General features: G+C 42.8%; 1 protein-coding gene and 1 pseudogene across 2 annotated transcripts in view; one reads left to right on the top strand and one right to left on the bottom strand.

Moving 5' to 3' along the window:
• NHS (NHS actin remodeling regulator) overlaps positions 1-13,015 on the bottom strand; it is a 345,744-nt gene that overhangs the window by 14,326 nt on the left and 318,403 nt on the right. The gene's annotated exons all lie outside the window — the stretch shown is intronic.
• On the top strand, positions 3,528-11,925 carry LOC120232919 (annotated as a pseudogene).

The raw sequence follows: 13,015 nt of genomic DNA, 5'->3' as shown, positions 1-13,015 counted from the left end.
TGTCTTTTTCTTCTAGTAGATTATGAGTTCCTAGGGGCCAGGAGCCATATTTGATTTTCTTTTCAGTCTTCCATGATGCCAGCAAAATGCCTCCTCATTGTGAGAGCTCAACAAATTATTTTGTGCACTTGAATGATATGAGCCCTGTGTGTTTTAATAGTGATGGGAAACCCGAATAAAGTAAGAGTTGTGTCCAAGATATCAGGAGGAAGCAGACGCCACAGAACCCAGGGGTGCTTACCATCTTAGTGCTGAGAGGTGGAAGCAAATAGAAGAAACCACAAGCACCATTTGGTTCCACGAGAGGCTCAGTATTCATGTATTCCAGTTCTAACTGTTCTTAAGCCTATGGCAGACATGTTTTGGAGGTGGAACACTCAAGGTCTAATTCTGTTCTAAGTTTCTAAATTTTAGCTGACAGGGTTGCTCATTAATTTTTAAGCAAAGCAAATGCCATCTCCTCAGGCCCGATTAACTTCGATCTCGATGTTATTTAAGACCAATGATTTTTGTAGAGTCTATGGCTCCCTCACTGAAAACGATCATTTTGACAGATGTGCTGTATGTGCCCTGAGTTCAGGCATTAACCTGGGTCTCTCTTAAGAATCGGTCACAGGGAGTGATGTGCAGGCCTCACGACACTGGGGTATGCAAAATAGCAAACTCATGGAAGTAGGAAGAAGGGAGCCTGAAAACCAAGCCTGCGTGGTTAAGGAACCTGTTTCCAAGAAACCAAAGGCTCTGGAGTCTCATGAAAGGATCTGAAAAAATTACACGGCACGAAGCTGCAGGGCATAGCATATTAGCGATGTTAATATTAATATGTTAATTTTGGTAGTTTGCCTTCAGTCTTCCAAGTCAGCTCTCCTGTCAAGTAATTTTTCCAGGAGTGAGGGATGAGGAGTGGTTTTTATTTTTTCATCAGTTTGAGAAACCCCTCCATCCCATTAAATAATCACGAGGTAACATCTGGAAATGACTAAGGATGGCAAGTCCAGAGAGAGCTCAGACCATTCTGTTTTGGTCACTGTCATGAAGTCAGGGTCTCTGTAGGTTACACTCTACAGGAGATTTCTTCTCAGCTAATTGGCCTCTCCACTATTTTGACAGAACCTCCAATTTCCAGCTTGTGAGGGCTGAAACGAGGTACTCTTGGGTTTGTGTGTGGAAGGACTTTGTTCTTTGGTTCCACCACCCAACCAAAGCACTCGAGTTCCTGCAGATGGCCTGTTGGTTTAGAATATTTAAGTTTATAAGATTCAAATGGACTTTTGTTTTATTTCTGTCGTGAATTCAGTAACTGCTTAGGGGTAGTGTTTTTTTTTTTTTTTTTTTTTTTAAATAGTTTATTGTCAAGTTGGTTTCCATTTAACACTTAAGGGTAGTGTTTTAAAGCATTCTTTTTCCTAGGTGTTTGGTCAAAGGAAGTGAGAGTGTTCTGGTGATTTCTGATTAGATTTTTATATGGTGAATGCACTTATCAGTTCATAGAATTTTCTTCTCAATTATCTAAGAAAGAAAACTGAAAGAAAACTGCTCCTTCAGTGCATCTCCACGTGGCCCAGCACGCCTCTCCTTAATGGGTGCTAATGCATAAGGTGAGGAAAAGCTGCCTGCTGGTCAAACTGGTATGAATTAAATTATCCTTTAAAGGCTCTTGTTGAATGAATTCTATTGTTGATTCTTAGTAAGACTTGTAAGGGCAGAAACCATTTCTTGTTCATAACTGTATTCCTACTGCGTTGGTAATGCATAAATAAAATTTGTTGGACTGCTAGCTAGTGTCCCCGTGTGCCTGGCATAAGCAAGCAGAAATCCTCTCAAAAGAGATAATATTAAATTATTTCCACATATAATTTTTCAGTATAGCATTCAGCACAGAGTCAAAGATAACAAGGCAAGAGGAGACCAGACAGCATGAGCGAGGGGCATCCAAAACAATAGTGGACAGAAGCAGACCCGTAGGGCCTCCTGCTTTTGAAATGATCACTCTTGCATAGGAGGAGCAGGGAAGAACCTAGGCTCCCCGAGAATCAACGTGTGGGAAGATTGTTAGATCACTCACTCATTCATTCAGGGGCATTTCTTCAAAGGTCAAAATCAGCCCCAGTGGAAACAAACTGTCACATGAAAAAACGATGTCCCTCTAATGGGAACATGCGTGTTCACTGCAGAGTTCTTTTGACTTTTCCGTACTTTCAAATTTTTTTCATAAAAAATGTTGAAGAAAAACACACACATAAGACTTTCTCCTTCCTTTTCCAGGTTCCCATTCTGGCCCTCCTACCACTGATTTTTGAGAGGGCTTAGCCTTCCAGATGCACCATTTTAGAATCAGCCACCACTGGTCTTGCCCATCTTGTCCCTGACAGAAGATGCTTTTTTGATGCTTTCATCCCATTTCTGTCCCTGCTGGCCCCATAATTTTCACCCTCAGATCCTTCCTCTACCTGCCCAGGAAACTGCCTCAATGGAAGCTAGAGTTACATCTTTTCGGTCAGTGTTCAGTGCAGGAAATAATGGACATTATTAATTTCTTTTGTGGCTGTGAACAAGCATTTCTCCAAAAATCTCAAGATTTCCCCCCAACCTTTCTCTTCCTGCCCAAAGAAAAATATAATCCCTCCACATTTTACTTTATTTTGGGTTTTGTTTTCTATGCTGATGGGAGCTTATTGTGCTTCAAAACTCTCCAAAAGACATCTGTTAAAATGTTGTGGGTATTTCAGCAGGAAATGTTTTGAAAATTTGGCTCTGGTTTGTGATCTAACTGATAACACATGGCATTTATAGCAGCTGACTTTCAGAGCTGATTTATTACTGTCATGCCGTCTTAAACAGGAGAAATATTTACTAGAGAATGGATGTTGTGGTACATTTGAATATGGGAATAAAACTTTAGAGTGAAGTTGTTCATTGCAAGCCACATGGGTTCCTAGTGGGGTGATCTGGAATCTTATTTTCATTCGAGTCTGGGACTTACTTGTCCTTAGACCAGGTCCCTGCATTTATCCACAGCTTAGAGCCTGTTTGTGAGATGGAGGGGACCTTGTCTGCCTCAGATTTTTCTTTCCTGGAGTGTGTGCATGTGGTGCACATAAACATGAAGTTCCTTGATCTTTCTAGAGGGCTTGAAGGAACACCTCCTTCACATAGCACCCTTAGTGCTACAGTTACATGGCACTTTTACTCCATGACGGTGCCCCACAGTCTCCTATTGGCTGGCATTGTGCTCTTCCAGACATGCTTAATGACATCAGTTTTGACTCATACTGTGCTTCTTCCCTTTCCCTCCACTTGGGAAAACGAAGTAAAGTGAAAGTTTAGGGCACATTCTGTGCTTTCTCTGTCCTAAGCCTTTCTTCCCTTTCCTGGTGCGACTGTTGTCACCACTCACTCCCGGGCAGCAAGGGCCTTTGTGCTTCCCCAAAGGGCCTGAATGCAGCACCCCTAAGTGCCCAGACCCTCACTCCATGCTCCCAGCCAGCTGTGTAGCTAGACAGGAGCCCACAGGTGTGTTCACGGTAATGTGCCGAGAACTCCTAGTGAAAAGCCCGAAGGAACACATCTTTGAAGAAGAATTCTGGACAGTGGTTGTGGGCCAGGAGGGAGATATTTGGGAGCAAGTGCCTACTAGGTTCTTCTTTGAACCGCTTTACACATTACTGTCTATTTACAACAGCAAAATGCATAAATATTCAGGACTGGGGAAAATGGCCTTATCACTGATAATTCTGCTTTTCCAAACCACAACTTTATTTCTCTTCTCTGGTGGATACTGCCACCACCACTTCCTCACTTCCCCTGAGAACCACTTTGCAAAAGGAAATATACAAAAGGCCAATAAGCATATGCAAGGGCCCTCAACATCATTTCTCATCAGGAAAATTCAAATGAAAGCCACAAGCACATACTGCTGTATATCAGAGGGGCTAAAATTAAAAAGACCAATAACACCAAGTGTTGACAAAGATGGAAAGCAACTAGAGGTCTCGTAAATTGATGAGGGGAGTGTAAAATGGTATAGCCACTTCAGAGACTGGCAGTATCTAACAAACCTGACATGTGTCTACCCTTTAATCCCATCTTAGGTATATGGAGGCAAGAAGAATGAGTATGCCCACAAAAAGCCTTGCACACAAATATTTATAGCAACTTTATTCACAAAGTGCCCCCCCTAAAAAACCCTCACAACTAGAAACACCTCAAATGTCTACCAACAACAGAATAGGTAAACAAACTGGGACTGCTGTATTCATATAATGAATGTAGCACTACCCAGGAATAAAAAAAAAAAAAGAATGCAGTATTGATAACATACAACATTGACCTCAAAAAAGTATGTGGGATGAAAAAAGCCAGACACAAAAGAGTATGTGCTCATTCACTTTTGAATCTCATCTTGTTGACAGTCTGATAGACATCTTGGGTACGAGATCGGTGTCTAGTGAGCAGAACTTGAACGTAGTGGCAATGGTGAAGTTTTCACCCAAAGAGAGGCTTTTGAAAGACAGCATGTAACCACAAAGAATCTCTCTCTCCTTTTGATCTCAGCTGGAACTGAATGAAAATTCTTAGGGTGATAGAATGCAAAAATGATTTTATGTATTTTAAAGTTCAGGAACATTTTGTTTAATGGTGTTCTATTAATGAAGCAATTTAAACGTGCCAAGCATAACAAAATTCTACTTTGAAGCATGTGCGGAAGGTAGTCCCCATGTGAATGGAAAAGAGGGCTCCAGGGAGGCTGGGAGGGAGAACACTTCCTGCTGCTGCTCATTTATTCCTAGGACTTGCTCTGGACTGTCAGGGAGAACACAAAACAAGGCCCACTGGACCACGATCACTGTGATGTTGATGCCAGTGAGAGTCTTATTCATCCCCTGCGGCCAGCTTTGCCAGTTAGTGGGGTCACTGCCAAGGGCCATTCAGCGTCAGTCCTCAAAGGCGGCTAGCACCAAATAAAAGACATGAGTGGGGAAAAGGCAGGCCAGGCTTTGAAGCGGAGGGAAGAAGGAGGCTTTGAATTGCTGCCGAGGGCGCAAATCCCCTCACCCGCAGTGGCCCAGGGGTGCAGGGAGAACCCTCCTGCGCCCTCCTCCTGCCTCGCTGTCAGCGGGGCGCTCTGAGGTGTGCGGTAACGAGGACGTGCTGTGCATTTGGTCTCACTCCGACCGACACCTTAGCCTTGTAACTCATGCCAAGTGTTGCAAGAGCTCAGTAGGGTCATGCGTGACCTTATCCCGGCAAATTAAAACAATAAAAAGATAAAACTTTCTCAACGCACATGCCATGCATGTTCTACCTTTACTGTTTTCCCTGTCCTCCCCCCACTTTTATAAATTGACTCCTTTTTTAATATCGCTCCATGAGTGTTACCACGTGCACAGACTCACGTAGCCCTCCCACATTCAGGAGTCAGAACATTTCCATTACTTCAAAAAGGTCCCTTGTGCTATCCCTTTAGAGCCACAGTGTCACCCAGCTCTTAGTCCCTGGCAGCCAAGAATCTGTTCTCCTTCACTACGGTTTTGTCGTTTTGAAAGCGTCATATAAATGAAATCATACCTTTTGAGCCTGGCTTCTTTCACTCAGCATAATGCCTTTGAGATCCATCCAAGTTGTTATGCCTATCAGTAATTCATTCCTTTTTATTGTGAGTAGTATTCCATTGTCTGCTTAGACTTGGAACAGTGAAGTGTCTCAGGCATGCAAGAAAATGTGAACCTGAGAATAGTCGGTAATGATGTGTACAAACAAGTAATTTTCTTAGCTGTTCCACAGCCAGGCTAATGTTTTCAAAAGAAAGAAGGAATTCCAACACTAAGGAATTTTCTTTACTTCTCACAGTATTTGCTGTTAACTGCACTCATTGGCTAATACTTTCATTAGCTAATACTTTCATTAGCTATTGTGCTGCCTTTTATGCTGTTGTCTGTCAACTGCAAATCTCTTCCTCCATAACTCTGCTCTGTGATGCTGGGACCCTGCAGATAACCTTTCTTCTCCACCAGCTGCTCCCTGTTAGGTTCTGCTCTAGGAGCCTGAGCTCCTTTCTGCAGTTACTATCTTTGTATTGCCTCGGTTTCCCATGTGTTGTGTCTGTTTTATAGTACCTTCCTTATACTGAATTCTCTCTGTTAAAATAACTGGTGTGGATTCTCTTTTCCTGGCTGGTCAAGTATGTGGTACCAGGCTTTCACCCCTGGCTTACTTGTGTCTAAGGCATCTAAAGGAGTTGCTAATTCTCATTCCTAAGTCCATGAGGAAAATAGAAACCAGTGTGAAGTTCTGTGTGTGTGTGGGGGGGGGGGGTGTCAGCATGATAATGATATCTGCAGCTTATGGCAGAGAACAAGGGAACTAATGTCTCAAAAGCAAACTGCTTCTGGTGATTCTCGAACATGGGTGTAGAGGGAAAAAGTATTTATTTGCTGGGGCCAGTAGCTGTATAGTTCCACGCCATAGGTGCTGTGATTTGCTCCAAGAAAAATACTGTACTGTATCGAACAACAGCTACAAGTAAAGTCACAGGCTACTTATAGCCAGTCTCCAAGATCTGTCTACGTTTTGCAAGACCAGACACCTGAATTAAATGGAGACTGTGATAGGAATCACCATTCCTGTGATCTTAGATTTGAAACTAATGTCAGGCTCCTCTCTCCCTACTATACCAAGAAGGAACCTCTAGAAATTGAGGAAGTTAATCCTATACATGCACAGCCTAATATCTTCATAAAGCACTGCTCTCTCTGAGCATGTCATTTCTGTGCTCAGAACTCTTCAGTAATTTCCTAGGTCTATGGAATAGATTTATACTTTTTAGTCTGACATTCAGGGTCCTTCAAGATCTATCACGATCTGGCCTATTGCAGCCAAACCAAAGTATTTGAATTTATGTACATGTACTTCATCTTCTCCTGCCTGTGTGAGCTTGCTCTCATGTTTCCTCAGCCCATAATCTGTCTCCTCCTAGCATTCATATCAAAATTCTACCCCATCCTTCAAGGCCTTTTCAATTCCTTTATCATGAAGTTTAATCCTAACACCCAGTTCCATCCTAACACCACACACCAGTTGTACTTGATAACATATGATTGTCTTTAGTGTCCATGTACTCTGCATGGCAGAGATTATGTCTCTAATTTTTATATCAGTTAAGTTTTTCAAAATGAAGGAACAGGAAAGAGGCCATGATGGGAGAGAGGGCATTCCAAGTGGAGATACTGTTTGGAGAGTGCAGGATAGCATCTCAAGAAGCACATGTGGTTTGGTTTGGCTGAGGTCTAGGGTCTTTGCAAAGGATTTGTGGGAAATCCATCTAGAAAGGCGAGTTAGGACCATACTGTACAGAGGATGGAGAGTCAGACTAAGGATCTGAACTTATTGCTTTAGGCAGAATGGAGGAATTGAAGGTTTCAGATTAGGGAAGAATTTTATGTCAAATATTCTCATACCAATGTTAGAATTTTTCTTAATTGGCTTAAAGGAGCAAACTGGGTGAGATAAAGGAAAACACTTAAACTGAAGCAAGAGAGAGACTTAATTTAGGTGGACAGAACCATTTTGAGACAGGGCATAAAACAAAAGAATATTTCTGAGAGAAAAATATGAAGATATTTTATAAAAACAAAACATAACCTGTCTAGGACATTGTGGTATGTGTAATTCTTTCCTTTTTTTAAATGTTTATTTATTTTTGAGAGAGAGTGCACACAAGCAGAGGAGGGGCCGAGAGAGAGGGGGACAGAGGATCCGGAGCAGGCTCTGTGCTAACAGCAGATAGCCCATTGTGGGGCTTGAACTCATGATCCATGAGATCATGATCTGAGCCAAAGTTGGACGCTTAACCAACTGAGCCACCCAGGTGACCTGGTATGTGTAATTCTTTTACAGAAGGAAAGGCTTGGTCAGCATTTGTCAGTCCCAATCTTATAAGCCAAGAGAGTTATCAGAAACCTCTAACGAGGACTCATGGAGAAAGGGAAGGAAGGGAGAGGCTGGATGAGAGAAGACATAGCTGGGGATGGGAGACAGAGTGAGGCAGTGAGAAGCTCTTTATTCCAGGCAGGTCAAATACTGTTGAAATGTCCCTCCTGCCCAGCTCTAGTCTTTAACCCTTGCTTGGCTTGGAATTCCACTCCCAGTCTTCTAATTCTTCTGTAAGCCGGTTTAGTTTTTCTCAGAAGCTGCTTTCTCATAAGACCTATTTTCTTCTTCTTGATAGAAAATGAAAGAGTGAACATGGTCATTGTTTATATCTGGACTATGACCAAAGAGGTCTGAGTCCTAGTTTGAGCGATCTCCTTCATTTACTTCCCAGTAAAGCTCTTGGAATGTGCCCTATCCTTCAGATGTACCTCCTTGGTAAACAGAAAAGTATGATTTGACAGAATTTTCTTGTAAAATCCCTGGATGCCATGGTGTAATAAGTTAGAAAACTACTATCATGCAATGAAATGACAAAGAATCCCTGATGTTCTTCCCAGGCTAATTTTATGAAGTCTGACAAAGAGTCTAAATATGAACACAATATGTTGGAAGGAGTTAACTGTCAATCCTGTTGATAAGGACTTAGGCCTCAGTGTTCCCCAGGAACCTGATCAGATTTTGCCATAAGGCTCCATCTCACGTCAAGCTTTGTCATCTGCTACCGCAGAGACCATTAGATATTCTACCCCTGGATCACTGATGAAGCTTGGAGAGGGACACTTGGTGAGATTGCTGGAGTCTCTTACCACATTTGACGAAGGATGATTTCCATGCCTGTCTGTCTAGACATCAGCATCTAAGCAGGGACTTAGACTCCAAGGGTCCCCATGGACCTGACTGCAAGCTGAATGCAGTGATAGGAGATATTTCAGCTCAAGTGCCAACCCCGATCAGTAGCAGCTGTCTGGTCTACATGGGAAAGAGTTTTGTGATCTATTGATAATGCCTGGCTTAAGCTTGCACAGGGGAAGAGCAGATGAAGGTCTCAAGTATTGGCACATCTAGGCCTGGACGAAGGGACCTTACTGATGAGGACAGATGAGCTGGACATCCCATTCAGCAGAAGACGGGGGCGCACCGCTATGGCCGACTGTCTCCACACTCTGAAATGGGAATCTGTGCCACGAGGGTGTCCTGGGGGCCAGGGTGTCACATACCACAGCAGCTTCTAATTATCTTAGATTCGATTCTCTTTGGTCTTCTGAATTTTGCTATCTATCTATGTTTGTTTGTTTGTTTGTTTAAAAGAGAGAGAGAGAGAGAGAATGAGCTGGGGAGAGGGGCAGAGGGGGAGAGACAGAATCTTAAGCAGGCTCCACACTCAGCATGGAGCCTGATGTGGGGCTTGATCCCACAATCCTGGGATCATGACCTGAGCCAAAATCAAGAGTTGGGCACTCAACTACTTAGTCACCCAGACACCCCTGAATTTTGCTATTTAAAGAAATTATGAACTAAGCATGTCGTGGTTGATCTTACTTTCTTGAGAAGCCATATATCTGTCATAGGCACTGGGGCATAAGTTCCAACCCAGTAACTGTGTAATATTTATGACTGGGTGTATGTGCATATACACATACATATATAGATATATATTTATTTTTTATTTTGAAATAATTGAATACTTAAAGAGAAGTTGCAAAATTAATAAGAGAGGATTCCCATTCCCATATACTCTTTTTTTTTTAATGTTTATTTTTGAGAGAGAGACAGAGCATGAGCAGGGGAGGGGCAGAGAGAGAGGGAGACACAGAATCTGAAGCAGCCTCCAGGCTCCGAGCTGTCAGCACAGAGCCCAATGTTTGGCTCATACTCACAAACTGTGAGATCATGACCTAAGCCAAAGTCGGACGCTTAACCAACTGGGCCACACAGGCGCCCCTCCCTTATGCTCTTTATCCAGCTTTTCCTAATGTTAACATCTTACATAATCATACCACATTTATTGAAAGCAGGAAATTAACACTGATAAATATTATTTACTAATCTATTAACCTTATTTGGCTTTTGCCAGTTTTCCCACTACTGTCCTTGTTCTTGTTCTGGTCCAAGATCCCACGTTGCATTTAGTTGTCAAGATCTCCCTAGTGTCCTTCAATTTGTGGTAATCCTTTAAATCTTTGTTTTCAGTGACCTTGACACCTTGGGAGAGTACTGGCCAATGGTTTTCTAGAATGTTCCTCAATTTAGGATTGTCTGACATTTTCTTATGATTAGATTGTGGTTATACATTTTTGTCAAGAACCCCACAGAAGTGTCAGCTCACTGTATTCTATCAGGAGGTTCATATATAGCTGTGCCCTATTACTGGTGATGTTACTTTGGATCACTTGGTTAAGATGGTGTCTGTCAGCTTTCTGCAGCTAAAGTTACTGTTTTCTGTTTGTAATCAAGTGTCTTGTGGGGAGAAACTTTGAGACTATGCAAACATCCTATTTCTCAACATAATTTCACCCAACTAATTTTAGCTTTCATCAGTGATTTTTCCCTGTAAAATCATTACTTTCATATTTGGCCAATGGTGATTTTAAAATTTATCAATACTTCTATATTTATTAATTAGAACTCTTCTGTAATGAAGAGATACCTCACTCCCATAAATGTATGCATTTATCCCAATTTACTTTTGTCACTATAGACTCATGGATATTCATTTTATTCTGTGTTATAATCCATTACTATCATTATCTTAGTGCTCCGGGGGTCCCAGATTTAGACATTGTGAGCTCATTCGAGTTGGCTTCTGTGCCTTTTTGACAGGCCTCCTATTATTTTTTGAGGACTCTCTTTTAAACATCTTAAGATAGTCTAGGCTCATCTTATATATTACCCCTTGCCCAGCCCTTCAATAAATAATTTCTCCAAGGATCCCTGGTTTATTTTTTTTAGAGAATGGTGTTTAGAAAGAAGATCTGGGCAGTAGATGTGCTCAGTGTTATCCGAGTATCATTGCTTCTAAGGCTGTCTCAGATGACAGAGCTAAGAAATATGTTTGTATACTCATACATGCACATATGCACATACTTATTTTATGCCTATCCATCTGCTTATACATGTCTATATCCCTCTCAGTTTGAGAACATATTATGACTTTATACTGATATTTTAGATGTAATCCAATACCAAAGGATTCGTTGTAGACTTTCCCTTTCCTTATTTGTAACTCCTTTCCCTAACAGTGACCAACTGACGATAATTATCCACAACGTATTTGCTTAGTCCTATTATCCACATAGTTTCAGAATTTCTAGCTCATTCTCTTGTGAAGAACAAATTTGCCAACTAGAGTACACCATTTGTGTACAGTTCCTCTTGTCCTTACCCTGTTGCCTCAGGTGCGGCTGTTCTTAGAGACACCCCCATCTGGGGATGGGGCTCATGCCTCCACATTACTGGGGACGGAAGAACTAGAGGAGTTCAAGTAAGCCAGCTTTTCCCACAGTCAGACCACCCACCTCTATAGCAGGGTCACCAGCCTGGACAAAGGCGAGAACAGGGCCCTGGAAATTTTCCCAGGACTTGTCATCCACCCTACCGGGGGACTGGCCCACTGGTACCTTCTTTCCAGAGGGGGAAGACCAGGTCAACTTCCAATGATTCATAAAAACCTTGGCTCATTTCCAATCCACTGAATATAGTGCAAAGAGCGAAGGTAAGAATGGACCAGAACCACAGAAGAGCTGAAGCAACGTACTACAGTTTGCTTTTCAGCTCTATGATTTGAATAAAGATGGCAAGCTCTCCTGCAATAAGCTGTCCCAGATGCTACGCATGATGGTTGGAATGATTATCTCACACGAGCAACTGAGGCAGCATCACGGGACCATCCTGGAGGCTGATCAGGATGTGGGTGATGCCATATCTTTCGTGAAACTTGTTAAGGTTTTGGAGAAGGTGGGCATATAACAGGAAAGTGAGCATCCAATTTCTTGACTAAAAGGCTGAGACCAAACTGTTCCTTGCCTTCTAGTATTTAAAAACTGGAACTTGAGAGTCCTCCTATCTCCCAGCCCCACCTCTATCCTAGCATCTCTTTTCTCCCAAGATAACACACTGTTGTGTGAAGACCCCACGTGTGCTCTGCTAACACAAACCTGCCTTTGGTGTACACAGGGCATTACAAAATGGCACACCCACCGTTTCTCTTCAGTATCCATTCACGGCTTCCCCATGTGGAACTATCATTCCCCCCCCCCCCCAGTTATACTGCCAGATGCCACAGGCCCCTCCTGTCTGAGAAGGTGAGAGAGGGACTCCTGCCAAGAACGGGCCAAGCAAGCTTTCACGGGGTGCACCTTCACCTGGGCGTCAGCGTGCGCCTGCAGCCTTTTCCTTACGCCCTCTGCTTCCTGCCTCTCTGTCACCCAGCACACCATTCACTTGATCTTTCAGTCTTCTGCTTTTTATTATGGCTCTGAGTTGCCTCTGTTTTACCTGGCACTCCAAGTCATGCCTGTTAAATATGTATCTAACTTGACAAGGTTGTTCTATGGTCTGGCAGTTTTATCTGCCTTTGCTCCTAAATGAGCCTCTGGGATGTATCGTCGGGAACTTTTTGGGAATCAACACTTCTGTCAGGAAACTTGACCATCTCGTGATCCCCAGCACTCTGCTCTGTCATGCAGATGTTCCTCTTAAAAGCTGAAAGGTGTCAAGCCCAGTCTTCTAGGGGGCTTGCTCAGGTCACTCAGTGTCTGGCCTCTGATTCTCCACACAGAGGGTACCTATATGTGGCTTCTCTTGTTCTTCAGAAAATAGCCATATGCCTGCATGTTTGCTCAGCTTTGGGGCACTGTCAGCGCCAGAATGGCTGCTCTGACAATATGCTTGGAGACCTTCTCAGGGCTTTTTAGAAAGGAGGCAGGGCACCCTACAAGCCCCGTTTATTCCCATCTCTGCTCCATAGTTTATGCATCAGTGGTGCATGCCCTGAGATGTTTTTCCTTTCACATTTCCAAGTAGAAGGGCTAGAGTTACAGAGGTGCCTAATTTATCTGTCCAGGAGATTTAGAGATCATCCTCC

The sequence above is a fragment of the Hyaena hyaena genome, unplaced genomic scaffold, assembly GCF_003009895.1.
Source record: "Hyaena hyaena isolate Hyena2069 unplaced genomic scaffold, ASM300989v1 scaffold_80, whole genome shotgun sequence".
In the NCBI taxonomy this organism is placed as follows: Eukaryota; Metazoa; Chordata; class Mammalia; order Carnivora; family Hyaenidae; genus Hyaena; species Hyaena hyaena.
The sequence above is the reverse complement of the archived record's forward strand: the minus strand, read 5'-3'. Positions and strand labels throughout refer to the sequence as shown.